Source organism: Aedes aegypti, chromosome 1 (genome assembly GCF_002204515.2).
Source record: "Aedes aegypti strain LVP_AGWG chromosome 1, AaegL5.0 Primary Assembly, whole genome shotgun sequence".
Classification (NCBI taxonomy): domain Eukaryota; kingdom Metazoa; phylum Arthropoda; class Insecta; order Diptera; family Culicidae; genus Aedes; species Aedes aegypti.
The window spans coordinates 84673184-84689399 of record NC_035107.1 but is presented as its reverse complement, the minus strand read 5'-3'; positions in this window follow the sequence as shown (position 1 = coordinate 84689399).

The following is a 16216-nucleotide window of genomic DNA, read 5'->3' as shown; positions in this document are numbered from 1 at the left end:
GAGCCACAAACCAAGAGAGAAAAAAAAATAAGAAAGATATTCAAAACAGAACCCGGTCGAGTTCCGGCCCTGGCCCGGCACGGCGCAATGAAAATAGCCCTTTACTCGGCTGATTTCCCCTACCCGAACCAAAAGAAAGAATCAACAATGCTTTGCCATTCGAATGGGCACCATTTCTCTCCATTTTTTATCTGCATGTATGCAAGTGGACGGGGCAAATCAGTTCTTTGGTTGTGTGTGCTGTGTCAGTTCTTTGGTGCGGAGCTGCAGCAAACTGTGTTTGCATGTGTGCCGTGGCGCGCAAATCAAGGCACGTGTCAAGCGTTGTAATGAAGCCGAGTAACGAACGAAGGAGAATAGGTAAAAATAATCGGTTCGTTCGTTTTTAAGGTCACTTGTTGTATGATCCGTGCTGATCAGATGAACCGACTCTCGCCAAAAAAGAGCCATGGATTACTCGTTATTTTGAGTGATCCGGATATTTTGAACGGCTCCGGTTCTTTTTGCCGAGAACATTTACAGAAACCTGGAGGAAATTTCCAAAATGCCGCCGTCGGTGCCAAAAGTGGAGTCAAACATTGCCGCATGGATGCTAAATGCATGATTTGCGGAGGTTCTTCTCACGCTAAAGACGTCTGTCCTGTGAAGGAAGATACCAAAAAGTTTGTATGCGCAAAATGTGGGGGCAATCAGAAGTATAACTTTTGGGATTGGTCTAACTAGACAAAAAAGTTATCGCTATTTGAATATTTTTTTAGCGGTAAAAATTGAAGCTGCCGGTAGAGGGGTTAAGAATCAAATTCATCAGTTAAATTTAAATCATGCTCATTCTCAAGCTTATTTTTTCCGTTGGGTAGCCGTTCGAATATTTAAATTTCGAATGAATTTAGCCAACGGAATTCCTATGCCAATATAGTTGCAGGCAGTAACTCCTCCGCTTCAAATTATCTTCCTGTGGATAACCGTTCTAATTGTTTCAAATCATATGGAAAAACCCCTGCCGCTGCAGGCAACTTTTATTCCGTCTCTTCATTAACGGATAATTCCGAAAAAGAATCGTCAGAAAATGAACCTACTTTTAGTAAAATGTCTCCCTCTGATTTTGATTTTTTAACTGAACAATTCAATCAAATAATTGATGGAATGTTTAAATGTAGTTGTCGCAAAATAAAATTACAAATAAAAATGTTATCGGATTACGATTTTCTAATCGATCAAAAGGTTTTTTCAAATATTTCAGATTGGAAAACTCGTTCTTTTAATGGTAAAGAGGACGAGCTGTTAATATTTTTTTTTTGACAAGTAATAACATACATATAGCAGCTATTACTGAAATTTATTTGAATCCTGGATCCAAACTTCAAACTTTTTGTTTATCGTGATGATTGACTAGATGGGGTATGTGGGGGAGATGCAATCATCATTCATAGGCGCATAAAACATCAACTTTTTTCATCATTTGAAACCAGCTTTTCAGAAAACCGGACCTCTGTGGGACGGATTCTGCCAAGGCTCAGTCTTTGCGGCGGTCGGTGGGATTTATCGTATGTACATCCAGTTGACACATTCTGATTTTATTTATAAGCTCATACATCGCACACAAATCGCCGGGTATTTCCTCACTCAGATTAGGAAATATCGCCTCTGCTGGCCGTTGAGGTAAGACCCGGTTTGCTTTTTCCACAGAATAAGTTCTTCTTGGTCAGCGCCGAAGCAGTTCCTACATGTAAGACTCATGTTGCTAGTCGAGCTTGGGACAGTTTGCGAGGATCTGTGGGTGAGGATTTTCACTTAATTATGTTTTATGGGATTTTTCTTCTGCCGGGCCCCGAAGAACACGGTCCGGACGAACGACAATTGTATGAGCTTCTTTGCTAAGACTTTGATGCCTTATGCTACACAGGGCGATGGAAGGGGTTCGGGAAGGTGGCAAGTGCCAAAAGAGCTTATGTTTGTATATCTTACAATGTGACGGAAGAAAGATGTTTGATTTGCTCCTCGGTGTCAATGGGACAAAACGGAAGGAGACAAAACTGTTCTAGCTTATGATACGATTTCTTAGCTGATAGAAACGACATCATTACTTAGCAGCGCTGGGAAGTAATTCTGATGACGGATGGTTGTTTTCCCACGATGTGCCACTGTTGAATAGCATAATAAATATTCGAGACATAGTTGAAAGAGATAAAGATTTGGCCAGAATGTAAACCACATGTGAAGAAAGGGTATGGAATCAATAATCCAATTGTTAGTACTTAATATTGAATACCTCAAATAGTTTAGAGTTAACTATTACGTAACACCGAAATAAAATTGGGGTGGGTAATGTATATTACATTACCGCGGAGTTGACGTAGGACTACTATGGCCAACATTTCGAACAATTCTGGGTCTCTAACAACAGTGCGGTAGTTTTTTTTTGCAGATGACAGGATGTTTGATGATAGGTGCTGTGTTTGTGAGTAGGGGAAGGGGTGGTAAAATGAATACCTTAAGGAAATCATCTCGTTTCTGATAGAAAAACGAGGAATTTGTATAGTTCTATCCCACAACATCAGAAACAGGGATGTTATCTATAGCAGCAACACGAATTCAGACTAAAATTGCTGATTTTTTTTACATATTTTTGTCGCTAGCAAAAAACTATGGAAATGTTCATTTTACCTGCACTATGTTGGTAAAATGAACAGCTGTTGATGGTAAAATGAACATCATTCGAAAAACGCGAGCAAAACAAATATTTCTGAAAAATTTTATTGCTTCGCCGAAAATATATCTATTAATGATTGTAACCCATTCAAAGAGAATTCTAAAGGCATCAGATTTGGTCTCATATCATAACGATACTCACCTCACTGAAAAACATCAAGTCTTCCGAGCTAAAAGTTACGTCAGTTCTAATTTCCAAACGTGGTTTTCTTAAATCTTAGTTTTCGTTGATATTTTCACTTCAATTGACCTACGTATCAACTCGAACACTCTTATTTATGCTATAAATCGCCCGTACGTGATAAAAAATATCGAAATTTGTTTTTTTCTCGATAAAAGGCAAGGTGTTCATTTTACCACCCCTGTTCATTTTACCACCACTTCCCCTATTCAATGTTTTTTTATTTTTCTTGGCATAACTTTCTCACTGGGACAGAGCCTGCTTCTCAGCTTAGTGTTCAATGAGCACTTCCACAGTTATTAAGATTTGAGTAACACGGACATTTTGACAATGACGATGGCCACTTCTACGAGCGGCTTTGGCTGATTTTCTTCAGTCATCTCGTACAAATCTTGCGTTGGTGCACCGATTCCTGCAGCCAATTCTTGAAGCACGAGTCAATCTACAAATCTTGAGCGGTTTCACAAACCGGACGCTGGATTTGCAGCAGCTTGTTGATCAAGAGCTATGTTGCACAGGTAGCGAGGAGCTCTTACCAGCTCGAATGCGAAAATAGAATTAAAACGAATTCAACGAAGGAGATATGCTTTATACCCTTAGAATAGTAGATGATGCTCCTCCTTTTCGTATTCTTCGCTTTCTGATCTGGGAATTAGGCTACATGAAACTGATGAACAAGATGAGCATTATGCTGTTATTGCATCATGCTGGTACTGCAGCAGCGTCTTCGGAAACATTTTCAAATTGCCGTACTGTCGATTATTCGTTATAAATCAGATATTGTATGATGCTACGAGATGCATTAAGAGATTATTACATGTATGTGGTAAACACATTAGGAAATATTACACAAGTAACTCCTTAGAACACATTTGTTGGCCCTGAAAAGGGCCGATTGAATTGTTGAATTCGAATACCACGGACATATTTTGACAGCGCACAGGTTAAACTCCTCCTGGCCCGATGGTGTTTGCGGTGGCGGCTTCTTCAGAGTCTTCTTCATGGCGGCGGTCTTTGATACTTGGTTGGCGTTTGCTTAGTAACTGCCTTCTTTTTCTCCTCCTTCTTCTCGTATTCCAGCCACAGTCACAGTTTCCCGGGATTTCGCTTCACTCTTGCCAATCTTGCACATATTTTTCGATCACCTGCAGGACCCGTTCCGTTCGTTTGAGGGCTGCGATGGCGGCCACAACAATCTCATTCTTCTGTAAACTGCTTCCTCTTCTTCTTTTTGGCGGCGGCAGCGGTGATGGCTTTGGCTTCGGAGGGCATCTTCTTTCGGTCCGTCGACGGTCAGTTTGATTTGAGCGTAGCAAGACAAACGGAGGTGTCCTTCGCTATCGATATCTGTGCCTGAGAAGCACGCTTGGTCAGAGCAAGTCGATGCGATGCGATCCAAGCGGAGAGTGAAAAGCAAATGACGTCAACTTTTCTCTAGAACCCCTATTTATAAATTTGCTTGAAATCAACGTTCTCTTTAAAACAGTTATTAAACTATATAAAAAAAGAAAGACAATTCACACCGTCTTCAGCCACATGCTTTACAGACTGAACAATCACGAACATTAGGCAACGGACAACACAGAACACCCAGTAGTCCAGTGATGAATTTTTCGTTTGACGAAAAGTTTCCACCGACTGGAGTGGGAATCGAACCCACGCTTCGTGGCACAATACGCATGAACGGCTGACGCCGCTAACCGCACGGCCACGAAGCCCTACACAATATATGTACAGGTATGTGGGATTCAGTAAGTAAACGACATGAACCTTTGATGTCTTGTCTTTCGATAGAGGTGCTAATCAAGGAATTTCGTTAAGCCAGCAAAAAGTTAGAAGAGTTTAAAATATTTCATGTTAACGTTCTTCTTCTTCTTTCTGGCATTACGTCCCCACTGGGACAGAGCCTGCTTCTCAGCTTAGTGTTCTTATGAGCACTTCCACAGTTATTAACTGAGAGCTAACTGTGCCAATGACCATTTTTTTTGCATGCGTATATCGTGTGGCAGTTACGAAGATACTCTATGCCCTGGGAAGTCGAGAAAATTTCCAACCCGAAAAGATCCTCGACCGGTGGTATTCGAACCCAAGACCCTCAGCTTGGTCTTGCTGAATAGCTGCGCGTTTACCGCTACGGCTATCTGGGCCCCCATGCCAACGTAACGCTCTTGGTTATGAAATTCCAATTTCACCCTGTATAGAGAAGAAAGGCGTAGTCCTACGTCAAAAGGTGACCAATTACTTTCTTTGTTAGAAGTAAAGCTTTCTCTACTGAACCATACACTAGTATTGAAAGTCTCACTATCGATTAAGCGGCGTTTACTTTGCTCACTTAATTCCATAAATAATTTTACCGGGCGACCACGTTTGGATGATGAACATGACGCAACACTAAACTCTTTTAAATCAAAATCAACCAGCTCTGATTTATTTTCTCAAACCGGTTTTTAATACGGTTTTTAATTTATTTAAATTTACACACAATTTACAGATAATTATTTTTTTTTAAGTTATCGTAAACATCTTCTGCTATTCCATAATTGGCACAAATATGTTTGAAAGCATTTTCAACATTCTCCATATGATTTAATTTAACATCGAAAAGAGATATAATAGCATGTTTATCCATATCTTTACTTATCACTGCTTTTGCTGGTGCTCACACTGTTTCTAGTTTTTCAACAATTGCATCATTTTAGAAGCACTCGCAGTTAAATACTCTACTCATATATAAACTTCAATAAAGAAATCGAAAAAGCATATTTTTGTTTGTGTATGACAGAGAGCGATTGATTTTTTTTTTCTTTTATTAACGAGATTTTCGGCCATTGAAGAGCGATTGATGTTTCCTATAGGTATAATAGAGAAATAAAATGTTGGTCCGACGTAAATCACAAAATTTGTAGGCCAACTAAAAATAAGGAGATTCTGACCATCTGTAAACTTTGGTAAAAAGACACTGACACGTTAATGCTTCCAGTGGGCATTTATGCCCTTTGAAGGAAGCACCACACTAGACCACGGACTAGCATGCAACGCCCAGTGGCACAGTCGGAAAACAGTCCTCACGAAAAGTTTACCAGCCTGAGGCGGGAATCGAACCCACACTCCCTAGCACGATGCGGCTAAATGCCTGGTGACACTAACCGCACGGCTACGAAGCCCACAATGTGGTAATGTGGAAGTAAACTCATTATAAGCATGCACGTTCAAAAATTCAAATGACAAACTTTCAAAATTGCAGTTTGTTGCAAGATTTTTCTGCGAGACATGTTTGTTGAAGTTTCATGCTTGATTTCTATCAAAACAGTAATGTGGGGATATGCGAGGAGAAAAAGTTGTTGACTATCAAAGTTCAAATTTGGCATTATTTTCTAAAATTTTCAATTTAAATAATTTTTAAAAAATTTTCTATTAGGGATATGGCATTATTTTAATAGTCTAGCAGAAAGCTTATGTAAAAATCTTTATGGGAACGTATTTGAATGAAGATCATTGATAAAACAGTTACATTTTTTTTTAATGAATTTGATACCATCCGTATTTTTCAAAAATTCTCCCCGATCAACCTATAAATAGTATATATAAACAATATGTTGATGTTTTTTGTAGCAGTTCAACGAAATAATGAGGAGAAATGTCTTGAAAACAGCAGGCATTACTCAAAGTAAAGAGGATTGTGTGTTTATCGACTATTTTATAGACTTCAGCTCAGGAAGAAATTGCACAATAAAACTGATATTTTTATCCGTTGCCGCTTTTAGGACGCTTTTTTTTGTCACTTTCAACCTTTTACGGGGCATTTCACTCATCAAAATCAACAAAATAGTAAGTTTTCACGTAAAACAACAACGAAATAACACACGAAGTTTTTTTCCACCAACGACGAAAGCGAATGAAAATGACGTTTGGCAGTCACACAGAAACACGCAAAGAAGACCTGACGATGGTTTCAAATAGAAGCTATTAGTTTTTTGTTCTATACTTTTTAACGCGTTCAATTCTTTTGAAGGTTCAAGTGTAAATTCTACGTGACAATGATTCAAATTTTGTTTTATTTGTTATTAATTGTATAGTTTCGTAGAGGTTTCACTAAGTTTGGAGTCATCAGAAGCTGAATTTTGAAAAATCGTAAAAAATACTCTGCGTGTATAGCTGCATATGTTATGTAAGCATTAGGGCGACTCTTTTTTAATTCAGATTTTCAAAGCGCAGAATAGTAATTTAAGGGTTGTTAATTTTTATTCAAATGAAAATTATATCCAGAAATCATTAAAAAATGTTGTTTTCATATGTCGTTTTCGTTTTTAGGAACTGGGTCGGCGATCAACACATAAACCAACCAACGTCAAGCAGATTGTAGTTCGGTCAAACCTGAATCGGGTTGGGCTTGATACTATGATTAAGAATGGGATTCGCCAGTTCCAACCTAGGTTAATCAACGAACTCGACAATAGATTTACTTAGTTTCTATCTGCTCCGGGTTATTTGATAGGTTTGCAAAACAATAGTTTAAAATAGTTGTACAATATATTAAAGCTATTGGAAATGAGCTACCGGCGAAATAAACGACATTATTTTATGCCGAATCAGTGCGAAAACATTAACCCTCCAGCGCCCAAAAGTTGAGATGGGCAAAACGGCTTATTTTAAGTGAACGGATCCGATCCGAATCATTCATTATAGTGAACCGGATCTTTTAAACGATTCAGCTGTTCAGCGGCTCGCAAAAAAAGAGCGAACTGAACTTCGCAAACGGAAAAAAAGAGCGGTTCACTCCCTGATGCGCGTCATGCTTCGTACCTTTTGTACCTTTCGTATTGTTCACTCTCTCATTCTTCCCCAGAAACGAATTCCCGTAACCGAACAAAATATTTTCCATTAGAATGGCGTTCAATTAAAGTAATTAGTATACTTAAACCAGGAAAAGATGCTTCTTTGGCTGATAGTCGTAGACCTATTAGTCTTTTATCATGTATACGTAAACTTATGGAAATAATGGTTTTTAATCGTCTTGAGATATGGGCTGAACATAATAGTATTTTATCACCTTGTCAATTTGGTTTCAGAAAAGGACGTGGTACTCGTGATTGCACAGCACTTTTGGCTTCTCAAATTCAACTTGCTTTTAATAAAAAACAGGATACTATTTCTACTTTCTTAGACGTGTCCGGAGCTTATGATTCATTATTGATTTGCTTTTTAATAAAATGAATACTTATAAAATTCCTTTTATTTTATCCAATTTCACATACAACTTATTTTCTTTCAAAGTTATGCATTTTTATCACAATGGGTCGTCTAAATTCACTCGTAATAGCTATTTTGGCCTTCCTCAAGGATCTTGTTTGAGCCCCTTTTTGTACAATTTATTCACATGTGATATTTCATCTATGTATTTTGCGTCAATTCGCTGATGATAACGTTATTTCTGTAAGTGGACATAATAGAGAAAGCTTACGCCATTATATGCAAATTTGTTTAGATAATATTGGTTCCTGGGCTCACGATAATGGTTTTACGTTTTCAGTGCAAAAAACTAAGTATTTATATTTTCACGTAAACATTCTACAGTAAGTGTAAATTTATTTCTTGATGGGTATGAAATCAAACAAGTATATGAATACAAGTATCTTGGTATTTGGTATGATTCAAAACTAAATTGGAATTTTCATATTAAATACATTCAGAAAATTTGTTTTAAAAGGATTAATTTTTTTCGTACTATTACTGGTCCTTGGTGGGGTGCTCATCCATCCGATATGATTATTCTTTATAAGACAACAATACGCTCAGTTTTAGAATATGGTTGTTTTACTTTTGGTTGTGCAACTCAAACTCATTTTTCAAAACTTGAAAAAAATGAATTTCGTTGTTTAAGAATTTGTTTGAAATTAATGAATTCTACTCATACAAAATCTGTTGAAATTATGGCAGGAGTAGATCCTCTCAAAATTCGTTTTCATGAATTAAATTGTAAATTTCTTGTTCAATGCTTCACACATCAACTCCCTCTTATAGAAATTTTAAGAGATTTACACAGAATAAATCCTACTAGTAAAATATTGATCTCATTTAATCATTGTTCTTCAGAAAATATATTACCTGTTTTATCAAATACATTTTATAAATGTGATAATTGTACATTCTTTTCAGATCTTTGTTGATAAATCATTACATTGGGAATTGAATCAAATGCCAAGTCATACCGTAATTTCGGGTGAAATTGATCACTTTTCACTGTTTTCCATGTCTGTTTTCTATGATATTACCAATTCCAAACAACTTAATGCAGGAAAACAAGTACGACGGTGAGCTTCATTGGTTTATACACTCAAATTTTCATACAGTTGTGATTTTAGTGCTGAAAATCGTCTCTAAAATAAAAAATCAAGGAATTCCACTTCGGGGTGAAATTGATCACCTGTTAAAACAATTATTGTTAGTTTTGAAAACAACTTTACTTATTTAATTTGAGCCTCCTGAATCCAAATATGCTTGCCAAATTCTTAACAATGCAAAATTTATGGAAATAATTAACAATTAATTTTCAGCAATACCGCAGAAAACGCCTAAATGTAGGCAATTCCCAAAGGAATGTGATGATATCTATACAAAAATTCAATAATTAGAGCAAAATGAACAAATTGGTACGAATTATGATGATAACATTCGTTTTGGGGATATATTTCAAGCATCCTTACAAATTTTCAGGTTGACACCATGTCCAAATCCTTGTTTAAAACAATAAGTTTATTGATGTCTGCCAATACCACACAGAACACGATGGTGGAATTTCCTATTATTTTAATAGAAATAAACATTCCATAACACAAAAAGCTTCACAACATGCAATTTGACAATAGTTAAGACAAACAACGTTCTTTACATAGGTTGCATTGGTTTCTGTGCTCTATTAGAGGGAAATAAAATCGTGTGACACAGTGATCAATTTCACCCTACTGATCAATTTCACCCGAATTTACGGTATGTGTGTTCAATATGCAAAATTATTTTTGAACGAAAATTTTCTGCTTTTGATCAAAAATGTGTGTATTACACAGATGGATCATTGATTCAAAATAATGCAGGTTTTGGAGTTTATAATATTGATGTAGTCCATTTTTACAAATTGAAATTTCCCTGTTCTATTTTTGTAGCTGAACTGGTAGCATTGTACCTCACATGTAATATAATAAAGGATTATCATCCAAATTTATTTGTGATCTGTACTGATAGTTAAAGTTGTATTAATTCTATTGAATCTACTAATTTTAATTTCAAAACCCATTATTTAATTTTATTGATAAGAAAATTATTATGTGATTTGCATTCTCGTGGGTTCATAATTAAATTTGTTTGGGTTCCATCCCATAGTCATATATTTGGTAATGAACAAGCTGATTATTTAGCTAAATTAGGAGCTACTCGTGGAGTTATTTATGAACGTAATATTTTCCATACAGAATATTATGCTAGAATTAAAAAACAGGCTTTGGATTCTTGGCAAGTTGATTGGGATTCTAGTGATAAAGGTCGATGGTGTCATTCAATTGTTCCTATAGTTGCTAAAATTCCCTGGTTTAAAAAAAATGTCTGTCGGTAGAAATTTCATTTGTATGTTTTCAAGGCTTATTTCTAATCATTATATTTGTAATAGTCATTTATATCGTATTAACATAATAGATTCTAATTTATGTGATTGTGGAGAATCTTATCAAGATATTGATCATATAGTTTTTCAATGCAAAAAATATATTTTGCCAAGAAAAAAAAATAGAAAAATACAAGAATTTAGATATAACAGTACCCATATCTGTTCGTGATATTCTTGGTAGCAGATCACTTTCAATGATACAAATTTTAAATAATTTTTTCAAAGATATTTGTTACAATATTTGATAGTGTTCCGCTTTTTTATCTCTCGTTTCAGAAATCAAGAAATAATCTACTCTTGTTCACTTCAACTATTCCATTTGGAACACTTGGAATTTCCTTTCCAAGAAATCGGCTCTGATATGAATCATTTCCGGTTGAGCCTATAGTTTTAGGATTCTTTTTGTAACGTTATTAGAAAAGATAAAGTGGTTTAGTGCCCTTTTGAGAACGATTTCGAAATGATATCACTCAAAGTGGCTTTTCCCTCTTTCAAAATATTCCGTTAAATAAATAAATCATAATAATAATAAATAATTTCACCTCAAAATCGATAGTGTTTGGAGGTGATGTTTACTTCAAAATTTCGAAATCAACATCTCCAACTTAGTTCTAATACCTTCCGTCCTCGAAGTATTGTGGCGCGTCGATCGTGGCAAGTTTCTCGTTAAACAGATCCCGTAAAATGATTGTATTTTGTGAAGCTTAATTACTTTTAGACGACAGCAGTCAGTGGCTGTCTTCTTTGTTAAAATTTGTTCTGGGATTCCAACTCCCACAGGGTCCATTTAGTACTGTCATAGTTTGTATTACGTGCAATAAATATGTCAAATTTGTCCTTGAAAAACTTATCGAAGGACCTAAACTTTAATCAACTCGTGGGGACAAAACCCCCCTATTTCATAACACCAAAACAGCTGTTGAATTCAAATTCTACCAAACGTAATTTCACGCTAAAGTAACGCGCAAATTAGAACCTTACAAATGTTAATTTTTCGCATCAGCATGTATCTATTATTGAACGATAACATCAGAACAAACGCCTGTAGGTATGCATAATATATTAAGAATCGATGAAGAGAAATCACTCATGTTAGTTAGGCCCAATTGAAGTGACAGCACAGTATTGCACAAGGGGCTACTAGAAATCCTTTATAAGAGAGATTCGCGGAAGCTGACATTTCTGTCAAAGTGTGAGCCAATCGAGCAGCGAGAGCTGTCAAAATTTGAGCCAAACGAACATGCGTTATGTTTGTTTTGAACTTTTCTTGTGGAGTAATGTAATCCGCTTGAAATTATTTCGGTAAAAGTATAAAGGATCACTAGGGGCTACCATTAACAACGCGGTTATTTTTTTCCCCAATTTCAGACCCACCTTCCCCCTAGTAGTCATTTGGCCATACACAAAATTTACAATTTGTATGGACCGTGGTCATTGGGCAGAATCTCCCCCTACGTGGTTTATGGATGACCCATTAGCACGTATTTGTTTAATTGATTTATCAACCCCAGATATACTCAAATGGATGGATGTTGTTTCTACTATTTGATAGAGAACATATTTGTACATCCGATTATAATAAAAAAAAGCATGGTTTTCACATCTAAATCGCTATTTTCCTTATCATGGGCATATTACCCTCAGTCCCTAATATTGGCACAAATTGTTCAATTGCTAAATTCAATTCGTTGTTTCATCTCAGGGCGCAAGATTGCATTACTTCCTAGCGTCTTGTAGTGAAAATTTGTTAACAAACCCGCATCTTGTCACCTTTATTCACAGAAGAGAGGATCGATGAAGAGAAATCGATCATGCGACTTGCGCCCTTATTATAGCACACGCTTGAATTTGCCTTCTTTTCGAGCTATGAACTAATCTACGATGACGTCACGCTGCAACTTCCAGCGGGAAGAAAACCTTTTTCTGCGGGCCGTGTTTACAAAAAATGAACGATTTCGTTGTGCATTCATCCACTTCGTGTTCATCCGGTGAACATTCATTGTCCGGATGTTGGTACGGATGTCATTTAATGTAAACATTGCCCGCATTTAGTGCAGAAAAGAAAAAGAAAGTCGAGGATAAAAGAAGACCGTGGATAAGTCCATTTGTGCCATTTGAGCACGTCACAAACCATGTGCTTTCTTGGACGGAGCATTTAATTTTCATACTTTTGTAAAGTTCCAGTCAATTGGCTTAGGGGATTTTTGCACATTAGGGTAACCAATATATTTTGGACCCCTATATATTTTGGACCCCCTTGGCCATTTTCCTGCAAATTTCCCAGTTTAAATCGAAAGACCAACTTTATTTGCATGCCATTTGGGAAGATAGGACTATTCCGCACTTGCATCTACCGTTTGTACAAAGAATATGTGTTTATTTTATCTAAAATTAATTTAATTTAATCGGTGCATCCATGCAACCGTTACAACACGTTACACACAGAAATTGGAGCCGTCAGAAATTTATCAAATGTAAACAAAAACTTTTTTCAAATTTCTGGACGAAAAGCGTAGAATTTCTTCGGTTTTCCATTGTCGATCGATTGATTAGACTATAGGTAAGCATATTATACATCCAGTGTCATGGACTTTGTCACCAAACGATAAAAAAATGCCGGGAGTCCAAAATATATACTTTGAGGGTCCAAAATGTATTGGTGTGTCCAAAATAATGAAAAACAGTGCATCACAAATCAATTATTTTCGACGTTTTCTGGATCCTACATGACTGTATCGGCATTTTTATCTCGTACAGAAAGTTTTTCTCTACATTTTGACATGTTCTTTGACTTGGTTACGCTGTGCAATTAATTAATTGGGACACAAAACTAAAATCACTTCCTTACGGGGTCCAAAATACGACCGTTACCCTATTTAATGATTTATCGCAAATTCATCGTTTTTCCCATTAAAAGCAAGACGATATCGTTTAGTTGTTCATTTTAATACCCCTCCCCCTATTGACAGTCAGTGTAATTTATTGGCAGTTTCAGTATAGTTACACATCAGTTTCAAAATAACATAAGATTTCTGGGTAACTTATGTGTAACAAACGAGCAACTTGCTGACAGTGCACAGTGGTCCAGGAATCAGTTTTACGCGGAAAGATGCATTTTGAGCTTTAGAATGAAACATTAGACAAAAACGGTCTTCTACAAAGTTGATTGTATTAGTTAAGCCCTTTGTTTGGTGTTATTGAAAATTAGGGTGGACCACATTTTCATAGAAATTGTGTAACTAACTTTCTTATTTATAGAAATTATATTATACATGCTTCAGCAAAGTTATAGACCATTCAATTTCAAGCAACTTTGCCAAAAAAAGTTTTTTTGTATCTCTTAAATTGACCGATTTAGAGCTTTTTGCCTGCAGTGACATAGGGTGGTCCGAACAAAACTGGTTTTCTTGCTCTAGAGTTTTCAATTCAAATTTCTCATCAAAGTAGTCTATGAAACACTTTTAGAGCTTTGAAAAATGCGTAATTTGGCGAGTGAAGAAAATCGCTATCTCCTTCCGTTTGGGAGTTATTGTTGTTTTTCTCTAAAAAAACATGCCTACTTTGATTGTGAATATCTCTGATTGGGGCAAACATAAAAAATATCTTTTGACGGCATTCAAAAGACAAAATAAAACTGTATATTATATCAAAAAATTACAGATGTGTTATTTTTGTAACTCTAATAAAATGCCTTGAAAAACAAAGGATTTTAAGCAGAAAAACTTTAATATCTTTTGAACTAAAATAGATATCATCAATATTTTTGCATGCAAATTTGCGTTTTGTTAAGTTCTTAAAGTCGTTCATAGACCGCTTTGACGAGAAATCTGAAATAAGAAAGATAGGGCTCTAAAACTGTTTTGAAGATTTTCATAGTATGTATTTCTTTATTATTTTGCATTTTGAGCATGAAAATGAAATTTTAGACAAAAATCATCTTCTACAAAATTGTTTCTAAAAATGTAAGCTTTCATACTGTGTCATTTAAAACTAGGGTGGTCCACAATATCACACATATTATATAATCAACTTTTTTATTTGCAAAAATTCTGGTATATGCTCTTAGGCAAAGCGGTAGAACTTGAAATTTTGATCAACTTTGCCAAAAAAAGTTTTTCTGTAGCTCAAAATTTGACCAATCTAGAGCATTTTTTTCCTAATCATCGCAGGGTGGTCCAACAAAAATAAGTTTTTCAACTCTAGTTTCTTTAATATTATTTTCTCGTCAAAGTCGTCTATGAACGACTTTTAGAACTTAACAAAACGCAAATTTTCATGCAAAAAGATTGTTGATATCTGTTTTAGTTCAAAAGTTATTAAAGTTTTTGTGATAAAAAATATTTGACTTTCAAGACGTTTTATTATAGTTACAAAAATAACACATTTGTAGTTTTTTGATATAATATACAATTTTATTTTGTCTTTTGAATGCCGTCAAAAGATATTTTTATGTTTGCCCCAATCAGAGATATTCACAATCAAAGTAGGCATGTTTTTTAGAGAAAAACAACAATAACTCCTAAACGGAAGGAGATAGCGAGTTTCTTTACTCACCAAATTACGCATTTTTCAAAGCTCTAAAAGTGTTTCATAGACTACTTTGATGAGTAATTTGAATTGAAAACTCTAGAGCCAGAAAACCAGTTTTGTTCGGACCACCCTATGTCACCGTAGGAAAAAAGCTCTAAATCAGTCAATATAAGAGATACAAAAAAACTTTTTTTGGCAAAGTTGCTTGAAATTGAATGGTCTACAACTTTGCTGAAGCATGTATAATATAATTTCTACATATAAGAAAGTTAGTTACACAATTTCTATGAAAATGTGGTCCACCCTAATTTTTAATAAAACCAAACAAAGGGCTCAACTAATACAAACAACTTTGTAGAAGACCGTTTTTGTCTAATGTTTCATTCTGAAGCTCAAAATGCATTTTTCCGCGTAAAACTGATTCCTGGACCATAGTGCAGTGGTCAACACTACATGGCAAAAGTTTTCATACATATTTGAATTTTGATATAAGTACTTTACTATATTATGACTAGTTATTGTTTTCATAGATGTTTTTCTAGCGATTAATTAAAATTGTTAAATTTACAATTTGCAGCCTCTCTAACAGCTTTTTAATAGTTGTCATCATTTGAGATTGGCTGTCTTCAAACAGTTATTCGGAAGGGTATCTGCAGCAAGATGAAATTAAATGGCGATTTATGATAGGCAGCCCAGAAAATCCAACTGCGGAACACGAAACAATGTGATTTTGGAATCACAATCTTCACAAACAATTAAATTAAAACCAAAAACACTGCTGATCAGTAAATTTAGTTTTACCTCCGATAATAAAACGACAATTGATAAGCCACTCTTTTTTTCGTCGCATTCATCATTCAATAGGGTAGAAGCACCGGTTTTGGCCATGCGCCAATTGTATCCAAAGTGGATTATACAACGTTTTACATAGCCAATCAACATGGAACCTTTTGTGTTCAGTAGATCACATTCACATGATAGAGCTGCATTCATTTACTCGTCCAAATTGATTCAAAACATAAGAAAAACAATTCATTTTCGTTATATTTTTAACTCCCATACACCTAATTTGGCCAGGGCACTCCTTATTTGGCCACTCTCATGAGAAATCAATGCGATTGGCCAATTTAGGAACCAAA